Here is a 22,498-nt window from a genome sequence, read left to right on the forward strand (position 1 = left end):
ACTTTGACTACATATTTAGATTCATTGACCATAAAAACATACCGTTAGTCACTGGAATCATAACAATATATGTCTTAGTTCAATAGTTATTCACGAAAAAAAATTCACGCTTTGAAACAATTTTACTTTGTCCGGCGCGAGCGCCTCAGCGGCGGCTACGAGGCACTCCTTCACGAACTCTCCTTCGGTGTGACTTTTCAGCTTCGTGGCTATTAATTCACTCACCACAAAACTTGCACGCGTAATATTCTCTCTGTCGATGCATGGTCGTGTGAAAGCTGCTTGTTGAGCCTCCAAACGCCGACGAAGAGTGTTAATTTTATCCAAACGCATCTGTCCTTTCAACTCGTCGAGTTTAGCGTGTTTCGCTAAGCCTTTTTCGTCCGTGTCAATCAGTCCAGCCCATTACGTACATCACATGCTGTGTTCACTGACCCTGACCTTGACTCGGAGATAACATAACCGTCTGTTTTATCAAAGAAAAGGGGAAATATTCCCTCTTGTTACGAAAGAAATTTCAGGATACGAAAGGCAAAAATACGCTACCGCTGCGAACGGTCCCATTGTATAAGTGCACATATAAAATATAAAAATCGTATTGCGTTGCGGGCCGGTAGAAATGGTCTCGTAGGCCGTATACGGCCCGGAGGCCGGGAGTTCCCCACCCCTGTTTTAGATGAAGATGAAAACATGAATTTAGACAGAACAGTTAAAATAATATTGAAGTGTTGATTTATTTTTTCATGGAGTAATAAAGAAATGTTCTGACAGTGACAGCAAGGAGTCCAGCTTCTTATCCTGGGACCAGTCCACTCCACCAGGGGAGTCCTCTTGTGCAGAATCTGAAAACAGATCCACAACCAGATCTGGACTGAAGACAAAAGCTCAAATGAAGACTGGACAAAGTAAAGTTGTTCACTGTAAAAATAACGTGATGTGATGAATTGTTAGTGATGTTGATGACTATAAATGATGAAAATCTATTTCTTTCTCTGATTTTAGTAAATGAGCTGCAAGAGGTTTTAGAAGGACATAAGATCAGTCTGAAGAGAAGAAGTGAACATGTGACTGAAGGAACTAATGAAGCAGGAAGTGGAACCCTGCTGAACAAGATCTACACTGAGCTCTACATCACTGAGGGACAAAGTGAGGAGGTGAACACACAACATGAAGTGAGACAGCTTGAGATAACCTCCAAGAAGAACATCCAGGACACTCCAATCAGGTGGCACCAAATCTTCAACATCTTATGTGAGCAACAGAAACACATCAGAGTGGTTCTGACAAACGGTGTCGCTGGCGTTGGAAAAACCTTCTCAGTGCAAAAGTTCACTCTGGACTGGGCAGAAGGTTTGGAGAACCAAGACATCAGTCTGCTGGTTCTGCTCTCATTCAGGGAGCTGAATTTGATCAAAGATGAGCAGCACAGTCTTCTCTCACTGCTTCATGTTTTCCATCCAACATTACAGAAGATCAGAGCAGAGGATCTGGCTGCCTGTAAACTTCTGCTCATCTTTGATGGCCTGGATGAAAGCAGACTTTCTCTGGATTTCAACAAAGAACAGGTCATCTCTGATGTCACACAGGTGTCATCAGCCAGCGTGCTCCTGGTCAACCTCATCCAGGGGAACCTTCTTCCCTCAGCTCTCATTTGGATAACCTCCCGTCCTGCAGCAGCCAATCAGATTCCTCCATCGTACGTTGACAGAATCACAGAAATACGCGGCTTCACTGACACCCAGAAGGAGGAGTACTTCAGGAGGAGGTTCAGAGATGAAGATCTGTCCAAGAGAATCATCTCACACATCAAGGCCTCCAGGAGCCTCCACATCATGTGTCTGATCCCAGTGTTCTGCTGGATCACTGCTACAGTTCTGGAGGACATGATGACCAGAGACCAGAGAGGAGAGCTGCCCCAAACCCTGACTGACCTGTACTCACACTTCCTGCTGGTTCAGACCAAGAGGAAGAAACAGAAGTATGGAGGACACAAAGGACCAGAGGAACTGACTGAGTCTGACAAAGAAGTCCTTCTGAAGTTGGGGCGGCTGGCGTTTGAACATCTGGAGGATGGAAACATCCTGTTCTACCAAAATGACCTGGAGCAGTGCGGTCTGGACGTCTCAGAGGTGTCGGTGTACTCAGGAGTTTGTACAGAGATCCAGAAATCAGTCTACTGCTTTGTTCATCTGAGCATTCAGGAGTTTCTGGCTGCAGTCTACATGTTCCACTGTTACACCAGCAAGAACACAGCAGTTATTCATTCTTTCCTCAAGTACTCTGAAACAAATCTATTGTGGTTGTTAAGATTTTTTAAATTATATGATCCAATCATTCCTGTAGACGACTTTCTGAGCAGAGTCATGATGAAATCTCTTGAAAGCCCAAATGGCCACCTGGACCTGTTTGTTCGCTTCCTTCATGGTCTCTCTCTGGAGTCCAATCAGAGAATCTTGGGAGGACTGTTGAATCAGACAGACAACAATCCAGAAACCATCCAGAAGGTCATCAACAACCTGAAGGAGATGAGCAGTGAGCAAATCTCTCCAGACAGAAGCATCAACATCTTCCACTGTCTGATGGAGATGAAGGATCATTCAGTACATCAGGAGATCCAAGAGTTCCTCAAGTCAGAGAAGAACTCAGAGCAGGAACTGTCAGAGATCCATTGTTCAGCTCTGGCCTACCTGCTGCAGATGTCAGAGGAGGTTCTGGATGAGCTGAACCTGAAGGAGTACAACACATCAGAGGAGGGACGACGTAGACTGATTCCAGCTGTGAGGAACTGCAGGAAAGCTGAGTAAGTCCAGATGTGATGAGAAATAATGATTATATCTTTGATTCAAGATTCAAGATTTACTTTATTCATCCCTGTAGGGAAATTGAATTGTAGTAGCAGCCTACACATGGAGGAATATAACTGTATTTACAAAGTATAGAAATAGAATAAATAAAACACAAATAAGATTAGAACATGGATAGAATAAATTATGAGCATATTTACATAAATATAGAATAATATAGAAATAAACAACATAAACATTAAACAATTATTGTGATTGAATGGTTTGGACCTGAGCTGATGCATAAGTCCATTCAAGAAAGCTCAGCTCTGACAGAGAGGGATGAATTACAGTATACGGTTTGATGGCGGGCGGCAGGAATGACTTCCTGTACCGTTCCTTAGAGCAGCGAGGCTGCAGGACTCTGTTGCTGAAGCTGCTTCTCAGTTTCTCCACTGTGTTATGGAGGGGGTGGGAGGGATTGTCCATGATTGTCTGCACTTTTAACACCATCCTGTCCCTCACCACCTCGTCCAAGTTTGCAAAATTACTGTACAGCCAACAACAGACCCTGCCTTTTTAATGAGTTTGTTGAGTCTGTTGGCATCCTTAGCTTTAATGCCTGCACCCCAGCACACTGCAGCAAAGAAGATGGAGCTAGCCATGACAGACTGATAGAACATGTGGAGCATCCTGCTGCAAACACTGAGGGACCTGAGTCTCCTGAGGAAATAGAGTCTGCTCATGGCCTTCTTGTAGACAGCATCGGTGTTTGTGGACCACTCCAATTTATTAATCCAATTATGATCTGCTTGAAATGAATAATTTTAAGATTATAAACACAAGAAGGTGGAGATTAGATATGATGTCTCTTTAGTTTAGAGGTGAAAAGATGGGGAACATACAAAATCTTAGCCTCATGATGTTAATACTATTTATAGATATATTTTCATATATAATCGACTCAGCTCCCATAATGAATAAAATCCATTTCTATTGGTCAAGAGATCCACATTGTCATAGCAACAGTGACACAGCAACATAACAATGTCTCATTGGTGAATGAGAAGCTGATTGAAATGAAAAATCATCCAACATGAATTTTCAAATATCTCTTCCTCGTTTATTCAATAAACGATGCATCTTTTAGTGTCCAAATATGGGACAATTCACTACAATTCATTAGAAAACTTTGAAAGATCCGGCAGATTAGACAGAAACCATCTCGTGGACCAGAATTACTGTCCATGAATGTGCAGACACCCAACAAACATGGGTGATCATTTCAGAATAAGTCCAAACTCACGGCATAATTTAGTGATTTCCTCAGGTAAACGCTCACTGTTACTGACAATTGTTGCTCTTTAGTAGTGTCTAGTTTCTTTTTCTTGACCACTTTATCCCTTTCGGGGTCACGGGGAGGGTGCACATACGGGTGACGGCAGGTTCCACCCCTGGATGAGTCACCAGCTCATTGCAGGGCCCTGTGTGAGCATGTGTGGGTTCAGTACTTTATTGCTCAAGGGTTCCTTGCAAGTGCTCTGAGGATGTTCTGTCACCTTTTTAGGAGCGTCCAGTTCTTAACTCCATGTATGAAGGTGAAAGGTCATGTTGTTGACATACTGGTTGGAATTTTGTTTAAAAGCTTTCTGTACCGGTAGTTAGTTCAAGTTACTTTTTAGACCTTCTGAAAAACAGATTTGACTTGTTTCATTTAAAATATATTTATTGGTTTATATTTAAGTGTCCCAAAATGTCCATAATCATTTTCTTTATAACCACATTCAGCTGTGATTCTCTGACCTCAGGAGGATTTCACACACATTTATATGTAACTTTATATGTAACTTTAAAGCAAACACTGAACACATCTGAATAATCTCAACATGTTTCCTCTATTCTTTATTTAGATTTTGCAACTGCAATTTATCAGAGATCAGCTGTGATTCTCTGGCCTCAGCTCTGAAGTCCAACCCCTCCCATCTGAGAGAACTGAACCTGAGTCGCAACCAGCTCCAGGATTCAGGAGTGAAGCTGCTCTGTTCTGGACTGGAGAGTCCAAACTGTAAACTGGAGACTCTCAGGTCAGTTCACGTACTTGTAGAGTTTGATTTTGATTTATATGAAATTAAAACAGTCTTCATTGTGTTCACCTGAGTAAAGATAGTCCGATCAGTCATTTTTAGAAATTGTTGCCTATTTTACATTTACTTATCATTTATTAAAGTAACAGTTGTGTTATGATTTGTTCCGAAAATGTAAGGCGGGACTGAGAATGCAGACAGGTGAGGCAGCTTGTGGTGAAAATGTGTTCATTTATAACATTTATACACATGAAGGAAGGTGTGCGCTGCTTGTCCGTGCAATGGTGAATTGTGCACAAAGCAGAATAAAGGTGGTGCTGGAAGGCCCCTGGAACACTAGTTACCACTGGCCAGGTCAAAACAATCTACAAGTGCTGGTGTTGGCTGCTGAAAATGCCTTCAAAGCAGGCTGATTAGCTGCAGATATATAAGCAGCCAGCACGGTCCAGAAAAATGGATCAACATCTACGACGAGTGGAAACAGTACAACAAAAACCCAAACACAGAGGATAACCAGGACCATGACATTTATATGTGACATTAAAGCAAACACTGGATACATCTGATTAATATGAACATGTTTCATCTCTTCTTTATTTAGATTGAACAGCTGCAGTTTAACAGAGATCAGCTGTGGTTCTCTGGCCTCAGCTCTGAAGTCCAACCCCTCCCATCTGAGAGAACTGGACCTGAGCGACAACCAGCTGCAGGATTCAGGAGTGAAGCTGCTCTGTTCTGGACTGGAGAGTCCAAACTGTAAACTGAAGACGCTCACGTCAGTTCATGTATTTGTGCAGTCACTCTTTGATTAATTTAAAACAGGTTTCATTGTGTTTGTCAGCGTCAAGATGGAATCAGGTAATTTACGGTATTTGACATTTTAAAGAAATTGTTTGTTTTTGCTTTTGAAACATTTCTTTAACAGCTAATGAGGATTTCAAACACATTTCTATTTAACTTTAAAGCAAACACTGAACACATTTTGATTAATATGAACATTTTTCCTTTCTTCTTTATTTAGATTGTGTGACTGCAGTTTATCAGAGAACAGCTGTGATTCTCTGGCCTCAGCTCTGAAGTCCAACTTCTCCCATCTGAGAGAACTGGACCTGGGTCTGAACAACCAGCTGCAGGATTCAGGAGTGAAGCTGCTCTGTTCTGGACTGGAGAGTCCAAACTGTAAACTGGAGACTCTCAGGTTAGTTCATGGATTTGTGGAATCTGACTTTATTAATTTTTTTAAAAAAGTTTAATCGTTTTTGTTTGAGCACACATAGAATCAGGTCATTTGTTGTCATTATTAACAAATATATTTCAAAAAATCTTCAGTTAATTTTTGACGTTTTCATATTTTCTTATAGATAAATTCTTACGGAATGACCATGACCTGGATAAATGAGACTTTCCACAAACGTTTTAACACATATGTAACAGAAAACAGTGAACACATCAGATTAATATGAACATGTTTCCTCTATTCTTTATTTAGATTACGGGACTGCAGTTTATCAGAGACCAGCTGTGGTTCTCTGGCCTCAGCTCTAAAGTCCAACCCCTCCCATCTGAGAGAACTGGACCTGAAATTTAACCAACTGCAGGATTCAGGAGTGAAGCTGCTCTGTTCTGGACTGAGAGTCCAAACTGTAAACTGGAGACTCTCAGGTCAGTTCACGTACTTGTACAGTTTGATTTTGATTTATTTGAATCTAAAAAAGGTTTCATTGTTTTTCCCTCTAGGCACAAAAGAATCGATTTGTTGCAATTTTTAACAAATTATTTTCAAAATATATTCAGTTAATTTTGTATATTTTCACGTTTGTATGCAACAGAAAACACTGAACACATCTGATTAATATTAGCAAGTTTAATTTCTTTTTTATTTAGATTGTGGGGCTGCAGTTTATCAGGGATCAGCTGTGGTTCTCTGGCCTCAGCTCTGAAGTCCAACCCCTCCCATCTGAGAGAACTGGACCTGAGCTACAACAAGCTGCAGGATTCAGGAGTGAAGCTGCTCTGTTCTGGACTGGAGAGTCCAAACTGTAAACTGGTGACTCTCAGGTCAGTTTATGTATTTGTGCAATCTGACTTTATTCATTTTTTAAAAAAAATTTAATTGTTTTTGTCTGAGTCAAGATAGAATCAGGTCATTTATTTGACATTTTATAGAAATTGTTATTTTTCCTTTCAAATATCTATTAAATTAACAATTCACAATGATTTCACACACATTTATATCTAACTTTAAAGCAAACATTGAACACATCTGATTCATATTAACATGTTTCATTTCTTATTTAGTTTGTGGAGCTGCAGTTTAACAGGGATCAGCTGTGGTTCTCTGGCCTCAGCTCTGAAGTCCAACCCCTCCCATCTGAAGGAACTGGACCTGAGCTACAACAAGCTGCAGGATTCAGGAGTGAAGCTTCTGTCTGATCTTGTGAAAAGTCCAAACTATAGACTGGAGACTCTGAAGCCAACTGGTGTTTAGACTCAGTCCAGACTTGTTCAGTGTAAATGCAATATTACACAACAGTTAATCTACAAAACATATTTGTTTTGTAGATTATATATGTCATATTTGTTATGTAAATTCATCAACATGATAATTCTTTTCTTGAAAAAACTATATTCAGTGCATTGATTATCCTGAAGGAGCCAGTCGGTCATTCACCAAAAGGCCATCCAGGGCATGTTCTTAAGCAGTGGCAGTTTTTTGGGTGCTGTGGGCAAGTGCTCAGGGTGCAATATGTGTAGGGGCGCATCGCACATGAGGAAACAAAATGTAGTACTTTTGCTCTCGCACACGGCTAAGAGAAAACTTTTATTTGCGATCATTACTGCTCACATCAAGTTATGGGAGTGAGAGCTCTTTATTCTGTTGGGAGGATCTCTAGCAGTTTATGAAATTGACCGATTTAATATTTACGAGTAATGTATAGTTTTATTTTTGTTGCACAATTCCAAGTTTAGTTTATTTAAATTAATTTATTGTTGTTTGCTGGTTGTCCCGAGGAACACAACTGTTTGAACCTTGAAATCACCCCAGACGTTTTTACACTGAAAGAAATGCACATAGCTGGTGATGACGCAACGAGCAGAGTGAAACAGGGTGATTGGAAAGAAACATTTTAGAGGGGGGGAGACTGTTTTTAAAAAGTTGAGATACAGAGAAAGTTGTGGATTATTGAGGATTAAACTTCCAGCTGTGCAAATCTGACCAGTCCGACATCTCCATGGAAACGCCTGTAAACGTCAGCGATGGAGCTGGACCTTTAAACCCAAAGTAAGAAAACGGAGTGTGATATTGTGTTTATTATTCAAATCATTCTCTCTTGCTCCTGGTTATGCGCACGCAGCGACCGGCGGAAAAGGTTTGGGATGCTCTTTTCTCACGATTTGTTTTACGTTGTGTGGGAAATGTTTTTAAAGGAATGCTCATCCAAAATGGAACCAAATGCAGGAAGGAAGGAAGGCAGGCAGGCGCGTTTCTCTTACATTTCTTCTTTTTCTGAGAGTCTTCGTGGGATAATAAATGTAAAAATATGTAAATATACAGGAAGAGCTTTTGTCCCTTTTGCTACGAAGCTATTACCTGCCTCTAAATCTTTTTAACAGTTGTTTCTATTCACTCAAAACTCAACTCCACTGGGATCAGCCGACCACAATTTGTGTTTATCTGCTGCCAACATATCAAATTGTCTTAAAGAGGGAGAATGTACGGACAAAAGGAGGTTACAGACTGGATTGAGGAATCTGTTTCATGCCAACAGGAGTGTTATGACTGCATGGACTGGGGCAGGTTCAAAGAATCTGGTGATGATGATCTGGATGAGCTGACATTTGTTCATATTTTGCAGAGACATGATGATCCCTCTTAAACATGTCAGAATCTACTCCGAACAATAAACCATGGGTGAATAAGTCGGTAAGGGCCTGTACACAGAGGAAAAGATGTGCTTTTAAACTGGGAATACCCCCAGACTTTCATGTGGAGTTGAACATTTAAATTAGAAAAACAAAACAGAAATATAAGTCAAAAGTGAGTTTGGAGGAGTTCAGAACCAACAAATAGCCACTATATTTCCTTTGGAAGTTTTTAGGTCTGACGCCGAGTTGGCCAATGCTTCTAACTGGAACGCCATCCCATATTAAAAGACAATCAGCATTTTAACATTGCATGCTGGGATGCTAACAGGACTACAAGTCACAGCCTGGACAATATCTGTGGCCGTTTACTCAATTCCCACACAAAAAAAATACGTAGTCAAATATTCCTTCACATTCTTAACAAATCTTAACAGATTTTAAAGACTTTAGATCTGTTGTTCTTGCCTCAGTTTTAATGAAGAACTTTAAAAAGGAAGGCAAGGTCTGAAATTGAAGAAAACACTGAACACACTATTGATTGCATGCAGTATGTTTACAGGCCACATAGAGGAGTGGGGGATGCCAGTCACCTTGTTTCACCTGCAGTTAAAACATCTGGGCCCAGTATTTCAAAACTCCAAATCCAGATCAAAATGATCCGGATTTTTGACCAAAGTTCTGAAATACCCAAATGTGGCAAAAATCCGGATTTTGGGAAGGATTGGATTTACAAATCCAGATTCAAATCGTCAGGATAAATTCTGCTTTGAAAAACCCGATTTGGGATCAGATCAGAGAAAAATCCAATCCACCTGGATTAATCCTGTAGGATTATTTCTGAAATACTGGGCCCTGGTGACAAGGACACATCATTATTGCGTTCTACTGCTATGTCAATGATGGGCCAGCAGATGTCATCATAGATAAGTGTAACAAATGGTTCAAAACGCTGAACGATTTCAAAACTATCGCTTTAGAATGAATCAGTGGTCCAAAAAGATTCGGTTTCTCCATCAGTACCATAAATATGTCATTTGATTGGAAATACTCTAGGATGTAGCATGAATAAAATGCGATTAATTCTGATGGCAGTTTGGGTTTAAGTTTATAAAGCAATCAAAGAAAACCGCCTATTCTCCAAATGAAAGCGATATCAAGGTTTTTTAAACCAAAGCTTTTCATTTGATACACGTGACGCTCGCTACATCTAGTGGCCAATCTTGGGCATAACAGTTGAATGGGACAATGAAGGGCAAGGTGTCATCAAACAGTGAGGCAGTGCCAGAGTTATGCGTTTAAGAATAAAGGTTGTATGTGCATCTTGAAATTTTCGACTTAAAATACAATAATGATGTAAAATACTTGTACTGTGGTTATACCTTCTTAAAATCCTGTGTGAACAATTGAAGTATTAGAAAATAATATAGAAAAAATTTAAGAATACAAAAATGGGAAATGCTCATGCCCCTAGAGATTTAGATGGGGTTTTTTTGTAGGGGGACCTGACAATTTTTTTGTTGTAGTCTTACCACAACATGTAGTCTATGATAGTTATTATGAAGTGTTTTTTTTAATTTGTATTTAAAAGCATCTGAGCTACAGCTAACTTTACTCAAGAGAATGCCATGCTGCTTATCATACTGTATAGCATCAGTATAATGAGCAGCACTTCAGTAACTGAAGCATTAAGACCTGCAGAGGCAGTCCAGCAAAGCTGGAGAAAACTTTGTAGGGATGAATAAAGCGCTCACAGGTCCGCAGTGGTGTTAACCAGCCATGACAAACACACGGCCCTAATAATCTTGCATCTGGGCTCACCACAAGTTTTATCTGCATCACCCTTTTTTGGTTAAAATTTAGCAGAAAACCAGACCTTTTCAAGTGAGCGATAACACAAGAAACAATAGTAACCAAACGTTTGTGTTTTTATTAAATGCTTGAAAAACACTGGCCTTTTTTTTATCTATTTATTTTTAATTTCGCGAAGGCAAGGTATGTCCCAGGAAGCCGCCAGCTCATTGCAGGGCCCAATCTGACCATTTGGGGGCTGGGTACTTTGCTCAAGGGTACCTTGGCAGTGCCAGCAACACCTTCCAACTTTGGTCTGCAACCAGAGCTTGAACCCAGTCCCCTACAGACTGAGTCCTACCACCCACCTTATACTTTCTCTAGATAATTATCTTAATTATTCATTACTAATATTTATTCCATGAAAGTTCCCCCCAAAAAATGTTGTTTGTCACAATTTGTTGTGGCATCATTATGGTTTATTTCAGTTCAAAGGAAATCGGCAGTTTGACATGCCTGGTGTAAACCACAGCCTACTCCTTTAAAACCCCCTCATTTAATCCGGATTTGCACATCGGTGGGTGTGTTTTTCACGTCAAACGTTATCATTGTTCAGGCTGCGTTCATCTCTTTGGACTCTTGTGTGTTGCAGCTGATATTGTGGAGTGTAATTCACCTGACTTTGACTGTCTCACAGACTATTTGTACAATTCTGATTAATTGCTTACAGACACATTTATTAAATTTATTAAAAATCAAAATAGATTAAACTCAGCATTGCATATGCTCATTTTACTATCATGTTTTTATTCGCGCACCTTATCCCGGGTAGCTGTGTGTTGAGCCCTCAAAGCCACCATACAAATGACATTTTGCAGACGCTCTCCCATCAGCTCCGCATGCAGAGTGCTTCGCTCTAAATTATACACAGTCCCGGGGAGAAGCCTTGGCTACTAAAAAACATTGGAAGCAATCAGTACATGTGTGTGAAAATCAAAAATAATCACACCAGACACATCTGTCTTGATTTTATTGACTTTAAAATAAGACTCAGCAGCAGAGATACACAAATTAGTGCCTCATCAACTTAAACTGGTTCCTGACAGTACTGGATTGACTGATCCATGTTCAATGTATTCCAGGGGCAGTTGTCAGGTGTGGTGAGGAATGAGCAACGGACCAACTGAGCCGGTCACGATATGAAAACCTAGATTACAATAACTCCGATATCAGCTGACGCATCTTTGGTCATGGCATGTACACAAAATCCTCTTTGCACTCATAATTCCTTAGATGAAAAAAGGGAACAAGGTTATAATTTCAGTGCTGAATGCTCTTTTCTTTATAAGTTTCCTCTTCCTCCCACTGTTTTGTCACACGTTCAGCCTCTCCAGCACAGCCTCAGTTACCAGCCTCGGTATATAATTAGACAAACAAAAAAAAAAAAAAAAAGAGGGATGAAACATCTAAAGGAGAAGAGGCACCAAATGATTACACATTCACTCTGCTTCCTTCCCCACCTCCTTTCTGCACGCATAACCGCCAATTAGAGGAGAAGGGAGGAGGATGAGGACAAGCAGGCAGGCAGGAGTCTATTTGTGTGTCTGTCTTCCTCCCCTACCCCTGAAGACTCCGAGCCAAGGAGGAAGAGTGGAGAAAATAGAAGAAGAGTGGTGAAAAACAAGAAGTACATAAATTAGGGAGTCGGAGTGTTTCGCATCCGGTCTGCTGATTGGAGGAGACACGAGTCGGGCAGATCTGGGCCACAGTTGCACTCATTGTTCAGTGAGCTTTTCTACACAGTCCAACCCAGCGACAGCAATGAATGTTGACTGTGACCTTTGGTCTCTGCCAGCAGCGGAAACCGAGAGTCGATTTGGGTACGCGTCTTCCAGGTCCGTATCTCCCCCCTGTCCTCGTCGTGAGGGCGAGCCGCGGGGCACAGTCAACGGTCGATGGTTTTTATAGGATCCATACCAAAAACTCACCGACAGCGTTGAATGTTTGCCGAGGCACGCCGGACGGGAGGGGTTTAGGACACTCTGGTTGGGGGGGGGGTTGCTCAGATGGCAGAGATCAGGATGAGTCTCCTGTCCCTCCGGCGGTGTACCACGTGAGCGTACCCAGCGTGACATAAACCGACAGGATGTGCTTTATTGCATTACCACCACCTCATTATTCTGAGGAACTCCCGGCCTTTCATCTTCGGCTCGAAACAGCATCTAAAACAGACGAAGGGAAGGCTGTTAGTTGCCATGTGACCAAGTCTTTCTGTCAGTAACAGTTCCATAAAGTCTCCTTCTCTTCTAATCAGAAATCTTCTGCACAGGCCTTCGTGTGTGCGCCCCTTCCCGTTTCTTGGAAAGTTTTACATCAGAACATACAAAACCCGCGTTCGATTTTTGAGCTTCTTCAGAGGGACATTATCCGCACGAACAATGCCGCTATGTTTCGCCGTTGTCACCCCCCCCGAACCGCAGGCTGAGAGCTCCCTTTGTCATGAGCTGGGGGACAAATGCAGACAGGGTCACTGCTCTGCTGCACGACTGGGGGCTGACGTCAGGGCGGTAAATGCTGATCTATGGGCACCCATCAGCCCATTTCATCGGCTTACGATGATGATGATGACATCGAGCAGGCGAGCCTGCGCGTATAGGCCGACGTCACTCTCGCGTGATAACCCTCTACAGCTGGGTGAGTAACGCATCACATTACTACGGCGATAATTCAGAAGGTCATAAAAGAGATCATTTGGTTTTGGCCTGGTGAGCATATCTGAGTTATTGCCTGTGCAGCTTTTCAGCGCTTTCTTTTCTCATTAAATCTGAAAAAACTACGCAAATTAGTTTTGTCTGATAATTGAAAATGATACAGAGAAGTTAATAATAGGTGCAGCCATTTTGTAACTACCAGTGATCACAATAAACTGCTAAAATCATTTTCTTTTTAATGGGTTTTTGCTCTTTTTGGCATCTGAAATGCAGCGTGTGAACCAGACGTCTTTCTCTTCTCTCAGGGTGAAGCAGAACAGCTCAGATAAGAGGCTAAATTCATAAGCCATGATATATCTACCCAACTCTATCAGTCATACACACATGCGCGTGCGCACACACACACAACCACAATGAGACCTAAAATGAAAAATAGGCAGAGGGTTGAGGGAGAGGAGAAAAGGGGGTTTTGCCATGGCAACCCCTGTGTCAGCCAGCCATTTCTTCTTAATCCCCCCCCAGTTCAATGTCGCGCCCTCTGAGGGACCCCCCCCTTTCCACAGCTGAATATTTCTTTTGTGTTGAGAGAGTGTGTGTGTGTGTGTGCCACAGAGGGACAGGGGGATCACGAAGGGTGGAGGGATTGGGAGTCGGGTGGGGAGGATCATAGCTAACCCAGCTTAAATGGGGAGGGGGCAAACTGCAAGGCCACAGAGTCTTAACATTACACTGGGGCTACAAATCAAAGATCAAATCGCACGCGCACGCACGCACACACGCCTTTAAAGCCTGCACTGCTGGGGGGTTGGTTTACATCATATGTTTACATCATGTGTCTTGATATTTCCCCCTTTTTTCCTCAAGCAAACTTTGATGGATGCTATATTAGCGGGAACAGTTGTGGAATTGCAGGTGAGGCCTGGCATCAGCTATAGGCAAATTTACAAAGGACCATATTTGTCACTGATAACATCCCCATCTTTGGAGCAGATTCCCAGCCTCAGCCAGATGGGCCTACGTTTCTAACGGCAGTGTAAAACCTAAGAATAGGGAAGACAAAGAAAAGAAGTCATGAGCGCGAAGAAGAGGGTCATTTTGAGCAGAAACATTTGTGTTTATCTGAACATCCGGCACATCAGATTTTTCTTCTTCGCTGCAAAAGTTCCTATCGGCGGATGATTAATCTCCAGTGCATCCGCCGGAAATCCCCAAGCACGCCTTCCCCAAGGCAGAGCCATGGAGGCGGGAGGAGGAAGTGCCAGTGGTGCGTCTCTGGGGTGGTCTGATATGACCGTGGGCGAGGCTTTAATGTAGCTGTATGGCCACTCCAGTGTATACTGTACGTTGTGCTAATGACTAACAGACGTGTAGTCCGCCTGTAGGAGCCTCGCACGCCACTCTTTGCCTACACATGCATAAGCTCCACTTTAATGGCAGCCTTTCGTCTGTGGCGGTATTTGCCAAAAAAGACAGGAAAGATCTGCCTCGCAGGAAAAGAAACACTGTCTAATATTTGACTGTTTGGGTTTAATATTTAGCCTTTTTTTGAAGCTTTGTGATGCTTTTTTTTTAGATCTGGGCTTGCCAAACATCTGTCTGAGATATTTATGTGACAAAGGCAGCGAATTCTTTTGTTGTTTTAAAAGGGGGAAACTGTTCAAAACACAAAGCAAAGGTTAGAAATAGAACAAAAAGATCAAAGAGGCACGCCTCACGCCGAAAAGGGGACCTCGGCAAACATGAGCCCTTTTATGAAAGAAGAAAAGAGCCCCGGACTAGTCGATTACAGAGCAAGGTACCGACAGTTCAAGTATGCAGACAAAAAACAAAAACAAGAGCACAGAGTTAGTGCCTTGGGACTGATTGGCAGGGTGGGGTTGCTGCCTGACCCCTGACCTTTTTAACCCAAAGGAATGTTGTCGTGCCGGTGCATGTATTGTTGAAGCCTCCCCGAGGAGCCCCAGCTGAGCATCAGACGATTGCCGAATGTCCCCCGGCATTCTCTTTCAGCTAATCCTTCGCTGGTTTACTCTCCATCCAGGTCTGGAAGAGCGTATGCATGGACCAAACGGTGGTGGCGGGTCAATTTGGTGAGCCCTGACAGGATGCCTTATAGGTGAGCCCTGTTTAACTTTCACTGATGAAATGCTCCACTGTGTTGATTGATCAAAGAGAAGCGAATGACTTCAAGCAGGGCGACGTACTGATGGAGGAAGTTGGCAGATGCATCGGCCAGACAAGCAGTTACTACCCAGGTATGTCCTTTATACCCACCTAGGTCTGGTTAGAGGAAATGGTCGGGGGGGTTTATGATGTCATAAAAATGTGTCAGAAGAGGAGTGCCTGAGAACAGGTTGTCTGTGGAGCTGCAGCCATAAAAGTCTCCAGCAGCTTCGGCTCCCTCCCCCAGATAGTAACACCACTGAGCACTACTGGCTTGGAGCGCCCGCGAACATTCAAATCCCCACATTTGCCTCGTCTAGAACAGAAAATATTAATTTTATGCCATTGCAGAATTGCAGGGGATTATTCTCGAAGATGTCAGATAAATTATTTATATCAACAATTAGAATTAAAACTTAAACTGAGCGCTTCCACGAGCTTTAAAAAAAATACTGCCTGCAGAAACTCATTTAAATACATGTAAATCAAAACGAGTTTTGTACTGAAAACCGATTTAATAAAATAATTCCTCCAGCCCTCCAATAACTCCTCTCTTGTGTTTTAAATTATGGCCTTAACACTATTATTTAATCATCACTGTCAATATGACAACCTTCTTTATTTGCTCGTACCTTTATTTTTAACCTCCTTTCTACCCATCTTTAACAAAGGAAGCCCCATCTGTCTACCGAGACTAAACAGGTGTGTGTGGATGTCAGAACAAGAAAAAGCTAAACGTATATGAAGAATTACTCTTCCTTGCATGCTTATGTTCACCATCCCCTTACAAAGCCTGGCTTTGCTGCCACCAAAAAAGAGACACACTTGTTAAAAAAAAAAGAAAAAAAGAGACGCTGTTATTTGCTCTACAACCTAACTGAGGACGTTTCCCATTGTAAAAAGGAGTGGCTGCACAGCCCCGTTTCCTTTCATCCCTCTCCTCGAGGCGCGCTGCTTTTGTCTCACATGGGACAGAGCAGCCACCCTACAGGCTACGCTACACTGCTCAAATACCTGGGAACTCCCACTGGCCTGGTGGGAAAAGCAACAAGAGTAAGACGCCAGACAGAGGAAAGAGCGCGAGGGAGGTGTTGAGGTGTAAGTGTTAATCTGAGGTACGGCGAGACGGAGCAGCCGGTTAAATAAAAACCTGCTATTAAATCTCAAAAGGGGGGTGAGGGGGCTGCAGAGAGCTGTAACACCTGGAACCCAACCACGCTTGAAAAAGATGCTGCGGAACGAAGGAGAGGGGGAAGTCATGTGGGATTTAAGAACCTTGAATTATCAGCAGCTGTTTTTAGTTTTCTTTTCTTCCTCATTAAAGAAGTAGCATGCATGCAATTAGAAGCTAGAAAGTAAAGTAAGACACACACACACACACACACACACACACTCCACCCCTTCAAATTCTGCACTTTCACGCCAGCTCAGCAGAAAGAAGGCAGTTCCTCTATACGGGACACCGTATAGGGGTGAAGCGATTTTAAGCCCTCCTCTAAACCCAGCTGCAGCCGCATGAATGTAAAGCTTTACGTCCCTGTCCACACAGCCCGTCTGGGCAGCCAGACCTCGCTGTCACACCTCATAAAGCAGAGCTCCAACAGCGGGGTTGCCTTTAAAAAGCAAGTGTTAAAAGATAAGGCAAAATAAGGACAACTACAGGGGGAAATCAGAAAGCCCCCATTCAGGATGCTGTGTCGAGAAAAGGAGAAAATCTCGGGACAAAAGCTCTTTAGCTGAAACCTCCGATGGCACGGCTCCAGGAGCTCGCATAAGAAAAATATACTTTCAGACAAATTACAGCAGGAAAGTTAAGAAAGTGAAAACGCCATTGAGGAATTGTTAAGACTATAATCCCCTCTTCTTATTTCTCGTCTTTGGCTCGGCTGTCGAGAGGAAAACCCACAAGTTTATTTTCAAACCGTCCACAAAGAATGCCTGTCATTTCCTGGCGTTCCCCACTTCCATATGAAAGACCCCTTTTCCCTTCGGCAACAATGGTAAAGATTCCAAAATTTCCACGGGGAGTTTCATGCGACACAATCGCAAACGGGGATTTTTGACTGAAGTGAGACGGACCCGCGACAGGTCGGGGACCAATTTGTCGGCATTGTGGCAGCTGAAAGGTCTCAGAACAAAGAATGGAAATTTGCCGGATTATCGGGAAATTTTCTCCAGCATTGGGATTGGACGTGGGATGCAGCAAAAACCTTAAGGTCAAGCTCAATTTAGGACTTTATTAGTTCCAGATTTTGTAGAATCATACAATCAAAGATGTAAAGCAGATGTTTTAACAGCTTCTGCCTTTTTGTCTAATCTGTAACCTGTAATACAGGTTACACACGGCCAGCCAGTCACGTCCTGGCCGCAACAGTTTCTTGATTAACCAGAAGTAGCCGTTTGATCTTTAAGTGCAAAGAGTTCAAGCGTCACATGCTCCTGAGTGGGCTGGTAGGCTCTTCAGGACCCACCTGGCGTGACCCGAGCAGACCTGGCCCTGTGGCTAGACAAAAGGCCAGAGGTCGACCGTTCATCTAGACAGGTAGTGTTGCTGCACCTGAGGAAGGTCGTGCTGCTTAACCTTTCCGTTTACACAACAGCGCACGTGTTCAGAAGCTGAAAGGCGCACATATGGACACTGGTTTCCTGTCGCTGTGAACCTGCTCAACTCTCGGCTTCGTAGACACAATGTAAACGTTGAGAAGAGCTGCTTTAAGTCGTAAAGCGAAACGCATGCAAGGACCAAGTGCCCCTTTCTGAATCGACGTGCCTTTTAGGCCGTGACATCGTAGAGCCTGCTGTGTTGTAATGATTAAAAGAAAAGGTCAGAGCATGGGCAGGACGCCCCATTTGTGTGTTAAATGTATGATAGTAATGGTTGCAACAGTCATGTGGCGATGGCAGAAGGAAGATTGGGCTCCCTGTGTAAAGAGAGGAGGGTCGGCGATGAGCAGCGATGAGCAGCGATGGCGCTGGGGTTCGCCACCTCCCGTCGCAATTGAGGGGGCACAGCACACGAAACCCGACGCGGTTGACAGCGGGTTACGCAGGAAAGATGATCACTGCTCTGGCCAGGAGATAAGATAAGCATGGTCCCCCCATTCCCAACCCCCAAAGAGCTGCTCCAAAATGAATTAAAGCCATAGAAGAGATATGCACCAGGACGTTTACTTAACGCGCCTTCTCTTTGCAAGGGATAAAGTGAATTATATATAACTGGGCTGTGAGAGGGATGGAAGTGAAGCCATCACTGCCAATTCATCTCTCCAGCAGCTCTTAGCACAGACTACAATGCTCTTGTCTCACTGGATTATATATAGAAATAATAGTACCAGCGGTTAGATGCCTGCCAGTAATAAAAATCCACGTATTTAGCTTTTTTTTTCCATTAGAGGGTGTTGTGTACACAATCCATATCCTGTAAAATGGAGTGCTGCTCTAAGCTGTCTAGACTAAATCCAAATGGCAGGAGAATTTATGGACAAGGCCTCATTAACCTTAAGGCATATTACTGCTTGGCAGACTGAGCACGTCAGCCTCTCCTGCCTCAGCCGTATTCATCCACCGGGAGGGTTAAACCACGTTAGGCCACACTCTTCCCCAAATCTGAGTGTCAAGTGCTCGCCATTAGCCGTGTTTATTTGGCCAGTGTGCATCCTCCTGTGGTGCCCACCCTGAAAATGGCAGTCTGGCTGCTTTCGCCACGCAGACGGCCGATAATTCCGGGAGAGTCCGATGCGCACAGACCGCTCCAGTCTCTAAGCTACTTCCATTCCTGTTTCCACAAGATAAAGAAGCATCCGTGCATGACAGTTACGGCACAGACGGGCAAGATTTCAGTTTCGGGAGGTTAATTCCAGGACCTTGGCTATTTGTGGCTACTACATTACGCATCCATCCACTCGGACGCACGTTCACATGAATTGAAGCCGTCTCTTTTCTTGCTCTTCAGGTGTCTCTCGGGGATTTGTCGGGGTAAGAAGGCTGCTGTAATGTCGATACATTGACAGATGGTCCAGACAAAGCCAGTGCGCACCGTTCAGCTGGGATATAATAGCCATCATTTATCAGCGGTTCGCCCACTTTCGGGCCCCATAGGAGCAGGAGACTGTCTGCTAGCCGGCACAAATAAAGTTACACTGGTCTGAGATGGTTTCCGTTGGGTTCTATCGCCGTTACAACGTTTTGTTAAAACTTTCCAGGCGTTTGAGACGCGACAGCGGGTGTCTGAACATCGTGTACCATCGAAGCGTCTGCAAAAGTTAAAGCGCTCACAGAAAAGGCTTTTGGCAGACCCAAATAACATTTTCACCCTTTCACGTGGATGTCCTTATGTAATATTAGATGGAAACCGAGCTTTTTTAAGCATTCATATCTGCCGGCATGTTTCACATGCGCCGGATTTGGAGGCACCTCTTTTTTCATCTGAGCACCCACCCAGACGCCGCGGCATTTAAGTCCTTTTTCACAGCAATCCCGTGCGCAAAATCAGCAGAACTTCGCATTTAAAACGCTAAAGAGCCGCCCCCACCGCCCAGCTACACACTTTACGCACAATCTGTTACACTCAATGCTCTGACTGTTTGCGGTTACATTTTACGCAATGACATACTTACATTTCCTCCTCACTCCCTGCTTTAACGCAGCAGGATTCACCCTGCCGACGTGCACCGATGTGATCTCTTCCAGTCGGCGTTTTCGACCCCATCACTTCCGACTGAGAACTCTCCACAGACTGCGCGCCCGCTCCTCCGATCCACGGATTACGTGTGTTTGAGAGACTGTAGGAAGGGCATCCGGTTTACTGGGATCACCGGGAGGTTCGGGATTGGCTGGGAAGAGATAGCTTGATGAAAACGCTCGTCTGTCATTGGACAGAGGTCGAAAAAAGGGAGGAGATCAGTCGTGTATTATTCAGGAGGAACCGGGTGGGGAATGGAGAGGAGGAGGGAGAGGAGGAGCAGAGCACCATATGCAGACAATGCCCTGTGTCTCGGAAAAAAATTAGATTTCATTGTTGGGTTTGTCTACCACCAGTATGTGACTCCCAGTAACCTCCACACAGTCGGTGTGTTGCAATTATTGGCTTATAATAACTTCTGGGACGAGTAAATAGGCCTAACCGTAAAAACACCATGAAGGAAATATCACATAGTACAAAAAGGAAGTGATGGGTTGCAGAAAGCAATATTTTAAAGCTGCAGGCCAGTGCACTGGTCTTTTTAGTCACTTATTCTCATTCTCTCTGAAGATTAAACTGTGACCAAAATAAAATGAGTTGATGGAGGGGAACAGCTATAAATAAATCAAACGGCCGTTATTTTGCAACATCAAACCTCAAGAAAGTCTATGAGCGTATGAGCATGTGACTATGTGGGTATCTGTTTGTGTGTGTGTGTGTGTGTGTGTGTGTGTGTGTGTGTGTGTGTGTGTGTGTGTGTGCGTGCGTGCGTGCGTGCGTGCGTGCGTGCGTGCGTGCGTGCGTGCGTGCTGTATGTAGGCTATGAGAAAGCTAGAGCTGCAGAATTTTCCACACAGGAGCAGTGGAGGAAATGGTGCATGGATAATTCTCTCTTCAGATCCTCTGGTACTTGCTCAGAGAGTACTCGACTGAATCAATACCGCTCAAAGCTTTCTCATGTTCCTCTTCTCACATGGGAAGCTGCGTAAGTCCACAGTTTTGGGCTTTGTATGATGCATTAAATTCAAAAATCCCCGACACTTCCCCTACAGTGGGGTAAACATAATAGTTAATCACCCTTGACCTCTAGCCTCCCCATTGACACCCAGAGTCACATCCATAACACAGACTGTTGTTAACCTGCACACTGAGCCGGTGTGTGAGCAGGCAGAGCGGTCCCAATAACCACAGCGGGGGCTCCTCTCTGACTGGTAGCCATGGTGATCGGACACATTTCTCCATACCAGCAGAAAGGAGGTCTGTCTGTGGCGCAGCACACGGGCCTTTATCAGGCCCAGACCCTTGAACTGAGAGGAAGGAAGCGGCGAGAGGCCGATCACGCCCATTTCATTGTGACTACGCTTTTACGACAGTCAAGAGGCCGTCAACTACAAACCAGCTCTCTTCCGGAAGGCGCTCTGCCTCCGCTCTTGTTAAAACCCATGAAAAAGATAAAGCAAAAATCTCCACAAAGCAGCAGATCATGTGATTATGGCGAGGATTTGACGGCTCATTTGCATAGCTGATGGGAACGACGCTCGCTTGTGTAGCACCTACAGTTATTGCAGTGTTTCAAACATCCAAATGAGAGAAACAGCCTTGGCTTGATTTCCTTTAAGCTCCTAATCTCTCGTTCTTCCTAATTTAGCTGCAATTGCAGCTCTTTCACCAGTCTAACCGTGTGGGAGTTTGTGTGCGCGACCGCTATCGTGTGAAAACCTCATTACTCCACATTTAGCGTGTTAATTTGAATTGAACGGTCATTTTGGTTCTCAGTCGCTTAAAAGCATCGGAAAGTCGCGATAAAGAAGCCTCTATAATGCCACAAAGTGTCACAATTGGCTGGCTAATAAATCATTTATGGGGGGGCTTTCAGTCCTAATCCATGAATAAGAAATAGGGCCTACTTTTTGGCTGCCAGGAAGTGGAAAGTAAATTCACTCCAAGAGAATCCATTTACAAACCATTTACACAAGCATCGCAGCAGCCATAAAGCTGCATGAAATTAGAAAAAAAAATCAAGCATGAAGTGTATTTTTAGCCCCATTGACAAATAAAAATACATTACAAATGGTTCATTTGAAATTAATGATCCTGAACTGTTATTATTTAAAACATTCCCTTTAGAGTCAAACCTATAAAACATACTGCTGGTACAGTTGCATCAGTCTGGAGGTCATTGTGCCAGAAGCCCTAATTCAACATTTAATGATTATAATTAACACTGATGATGATTATCAGTCCAGTTCATGTGGTTTGATGGCATCTTTAAGCTGCGGCCGTCCATCCAGAGCCTGACACGACGCAAACGGAACGTGTCCACCGTGCTACCGTTGATTTCCATGACAACTTAATAAGCTGAAGCTTAAATCTGCAGGCTGCTCCATCCTGTGCCCGGGGTGAGGGACATCTCCAACTGCT

At 43.5% G+C, this 22,498-nt stretch overlaps 1 long non-coding RNA gene and 1 pseudogene across 1 annotated transcript; one reads left to right on the plus strand and one right to left on the minus strand.

Moving 5' to 3' along the window:
• Positions 1-716: 716 nt before the first annotated feature.
• On the plus strand, positions 717-7,504 carry LOC130538811 (NACHT, LRR and PYD domains-containing protein 12-like; annotated as a pseudogene).
• Positions 7,505-11,535: 4,031 nt separating this feature from the next.
• On the minus strand, positions 11,536-20,195 carry LOC130538813 (uncharacterized). Its single transcript, XR_008953983.1, has 2 exons — positions 20,013-20,195; positions 11,536-12,744 (listed from the first exon to the last, which is right to left on the minus strand). It is a non-coding gene; the product is annotated as an uncharacterized LOC130538813 (long non-coding RNA).
• Between the last annotated feature and the right edge of the window lie 2,303 nt (positions 20,196-22,498).

Source organism: Takifugu flavidus, chromosome 15, assembly GCF_003711565.1.
Source record: "Takifugu flavidus isolate HTHZ2018 chromosome 15, ASM371156v2, whole genome shotgun sequence".
In the NCBI taxonomy this organism is placed as follows: domain Eukaryota; kingdom Metazoa; phylum Chordata; class Actinopteri; order Tetraodontiformes; family Tetraodontidae; genus Takifugu; species Takifugu flavidus.